This window comes from Pundamilia nyererei, unplaced genomic scaffold, assembly GCF_000239375.1.
Source record: "Pundamilia nyererei isolate P.nyererei 1_Seehausen unplaced genomic scaffold, PunNye1.0 scaffold00249, whole genome shotgun sequence".
Lineage (NCBI taxonomy): Eukaryota > Metazoa > Chordata > Actinopteri > Cichliformes > Cichlidae > Pundamilia > Pundamilia nyererei.
In genome coordinates, this window is record NW_005187650.1 from 369,520 (window position 1) to 373,491 (window position 3,972).

At 40.8% G+C, this 3,972-nt stretch overlaps 1 protein-coding gene across 3 annotated transcripts in view; it reads left to right on the forward strand.

Moving 5' to 3' along the window:
* The first annotated feature begins 1,209 nt into the window (after positions 1-1,209).
* Positions 1,210-3,972, forward strand: part of slc8a4a (solute carrier family 8 member 4a) — a 27,289-nt gene continuing 24,526 nt past the window's right edge. Inside the window, exons 1-2 of one of the 3 annotated variants that reach the window (XM_013915033.1) lie at positions 1,210-1,225; positions 2,270-2,345. The gene's annotated coding sequence lies outside the window, so the exon portion shown is untranslated. Of the gene's footprint in view, positions 1,226-1,506; positions 1,906-2,269; positions 2,346-3,972 lie in introns of those variants that run through there. The other 2 variants (XM_005749553.2, XM_013915032.1) reach the window with 2 other exon arrangements.

The following is a 3,972-nucleotide window of genomic DNA, read 5'->3' on the forward strand; positions in this document are numbered from 1 at the left end:
ATAGTCAAAGTCACTTAAATCACCTCTGATGCTTGGTTTGAACTTCAGCAGGTCATCTTGACCATGTCTACACATCTAAATGGATTGAACTGATGCCATGTGATTGGCAGATCAGATATTTTTCTTAAAAATCTGTTGAACAGTTTTACCTGAATACCCGGTGAGTACATAGGTATATGTTTTTCTCTCTCACACAAGTAGCCACATGTATTTAAAAAAAATCATCTGAAGATTTAGAGATTTAGACTGAGCCGCTCCTCACAGGGATTTCTTGCCCAGAAAGCGACATCCTTATTTTTAACTTATTTTCTCATTGTGTAATGTGAGCTTCCATCATTTTAACAGTATACACATGATAGGAAAGGAAAAGCATAACAGAACCGCTTTAAACATGGCTAGGATTAGTAATGGTTAAAAAAAAACCAAAACATACTTTTTATGAAACATAATCATCCTTGGCTGCTAAATGCCCTGTTTCCAGTTTCTTATGAAACCCAAACCTAACAGAATAAGCCCATCACTGTGGCAGAGTGTCCAGAGAAACACAAAGTATCATCTTCCACACGTTAAGCTTTAAAATTGCTGGCTTTTACCCTGGCACCACACCAAAGCCCGTCATGTTCTTTGGCCCAGTGGTGATACAGATCACAATGACAAAGCACTCAGTTTTCTCTCTCTAGGATTTAGATTTGTTGACCAGATAGAAGCAACATGAGATGGTGGTGTCTTATTTCTCTCAAATGAAAGTCCAATTTACTTTGTTTTGTCTTCCCCCAACAGTAGATCAACCACATGGCTCCCATCTTTTAAAGTGATGTTAGGCTAAATTCACATGTCAGAAGAAAAACTATTGAGACTATGTGCTTTTTTTCTTTCTTTTTTTTTTGTCTCTAAGTAACCATCCAGACTACAACAACGGCAGCCCACAGCAGGCGTACGGGCAGATACATCTGGGATTTCGGAGTGTCAAAAACGAAGATCAGCTCTCTATCTTCTAGCTTACAGCAGGTTTTTTTGTGCTGATGGGCAACCAAGATAATGAGCAAACATTCTAAAGGGTTTCTGATGGAAATGATCATTAATCCTGGTCTCCTGATGCGCAGTCAGGAGGACCAGCCGTGCGTGTAGCGCTGCTTCTGAACGTCTCCCCTCCCCTGTTTCTGCAGTGTTACTGTTTTCCCTTTCTCGCTCGTCGTTTCTTGTGCCAGTGCTGCCCACCGCGAGAGTAAGACAAGACTTCCATTCCACACCACACTCACACTCCTCTTTCTTGTGTGCCACCATCCCTCTGCTTGATATCCATCTTGTCCTGATCCGCGTACTGTGTGGTTTGCGTCCTCTCAATCCTTCACCATTCATTCACGCCCACTCTCATGTGCAGCCCTGTTTGGTTCCTTGCGTTATCCAGCTCAGGCAGAAGAGCGAGGGAATTTTTTGCACTCAGTTTATTTTTCGGAAATAGAAAATACAATTAAATTCTCTCTTTTTTAAATTAATACTTTCTAAGATTTTGTTGTTGTTTTTTTTGGACTGGTGTAATTTAATTTATTATTTTACGCATCAACACGCAGTCAGGAAAGGATAAAGCTGAAAGCGCCTTGTGGTTTTTGAATAATTTACTTAGCTTTGCGGAGGGTGTCGCGGTGGTGGAACAATGGGAATTTAATGAGGGGAACTATTCCGGCTGTGTTAAGTTTGCTGAGGTAGGGTACTTGTCAAAGAAAAAGGAGAGAGAAAGAAAACAAGCACCGGGGAAAGCTACGCGTCATTTCCAAGACACCAGCAACAAGCCAACACCATTACACCAGCCTGCCGTGTGAATGGCACACGGGGTGTCTTCCTCTGTTGAACTGGTGCAGGGTAGCCACGCTGTGACCAGGATCCAACTGAGATTCTGGGCTTTCCGTGAGTATCAGTGGGGCAGCTGTGCGCACCAAATGGACCGGTCTGTTTGTCCCTCATGCTCAGCGTACTGATCATTTAATAGGCTCTATCTTTTTTTCTTTTTCCCTTTTTATTCTACCTCTGTAATATCACTTACCTAGCCGTCTCAGAATCTGTTTCTAACTTAGCGTTTTGAATTGTTTCGAATCTGCAACAGCGGTGTTTTGTGTTTTTGTGCTGCTACTGGCTCACATTTATGGCTTTTTTTTTCTTTTTTTTTTAAAGCTTCTCAAAATTCTCCGATATGGAGCACTCGTTACTTTCATGATGGTTTTAAAAACGGACTTTGTGGTATGCTCGTTTAAGATAAGCTGTATTTCCACAGAGCAGCATGAAAGATAAGTTCATCTCCTGAGGCTAGAACTTCCACTCTGGGTTGACTCACTGACAGCTGCATCCAGGTGAGTAATATAGTTTCTCACAATGTTTAAAATAGGAACTATAACTATAAGCTAAACAAAAAAAAAAAGAAAGAAAAGAAAGAAAAGAAACTAAGCAAGCCCCTGCATGAGAATTTTGCTTGCCCCCCATTATATTAGACTCTTAGACTAACAGCTGCATGTAAATCCAGCAACACTTGTCTTAGTGCTTAGACTGATGAGTGTGCTTTGAGCTCAAAACAACATCTCGAGAAACTCCGGTTTCTTTTCATTTTCTTCCACGTTTCTGTTCTGTTTTCCTTTTGTTTATGAATTCTAATGACTTTTCCTTCCCTAAATAGCAGAGATGACATTTATGAGGCGTCTCAATACAAACTGAGTGTGCCACCATTTGAAAAGCGCACACGCTTACACACAAAACAAGTGCAGGCATCAAAGTGTGAGTCATTATGTGTTTACTTGCCAACCCTGGACCTTTGCTTAGCAAACAAGAACATGTTTGAGGATTCATTTAATTTGGGTCTGCTTTTTTTTTAAAGGCTTGGATAATTATGGAATTATTGAAGGTTAGTAACTCTGTTAGATGGAAAGTGGCATCATGCTGGGTTTGCCAGTAGTTGGTAAAGTCTTCATGTTGCACTCGGGCTTTTAATTGCAAACATGTTAGAAATCAGCAGATCAGAGAACTGTAGTTTTGCACTGGATACTTGCACACTTTGAATAGATGTAATGTGACGAAGGTGAGGAGATTTCAGAGTGTGTGCTTGTGTTGACTAAAAAATTAAAACATCTGTATTCTTAAGGGGAAATGAATAATGTGCTTCAGTATCTCATTTACTTGTTGCTGCCTGGCGACTTTAGTGAGGAAAACATATCACTAAATACTGCACAGAACAGAAAGAGACATTTTTTCTCTATAGTTTTCCTGCATTTCCACCAGTCGGAGATCTTGCTTTTGCCATAGAAACATCACCCACTCAAAATTTGTGCAGGATTGTGTGCCAGATGAAAGCAACGTATTAATTAAATCTGCTTTCGAAAGTGAAGGAATCAGTGATGATATCAATATGTGATTTCACATAACAGTAATGAGGGATATTTCATTCAGTCCGAAAAAAAGACTGTTTCATTGTCCCTGATTGGAGCTGCCTGTTGCAGGAGTCGCTGTCCATGGTGCTGATCTCACTCGCTCAATCTGATCAGCAGACAGGTGTCGGGCTGTTGCTGTTGTTGTTGCACAAATACAATCTGTTAGTCATTTATTTATGAGCTAACAGCAGAAAGAAAGAAAAAAAACTGACGGCTTAATTCCTGCATCTGTGCTGCACCACTTCACCCTGAAATGTAGCCTTGATCGAAACCGTGCTCTACTGTTATGCAGGTCAGATTGGAGAATGCTGCCTTTCACTGCTGCATGTCAATGAGAGCAGGTGCCAAACATGCAGCTTTGCCAGACTGCTTCTGCTGTAGGTGTGCAACCTATTTCTGAGACAAGGATGGTCTTTAAATTTTCATTAGAAAACACCAGACACATTACTAGACATCTTTCCCTCTCCTCTTTTTTCACAGATGTTAATCCTTTGAAGAGTTTAGCACAGTACTCCCTGAAATGTCTATTCAGGCCATTAAGATACTGCTGGTGGGGGGG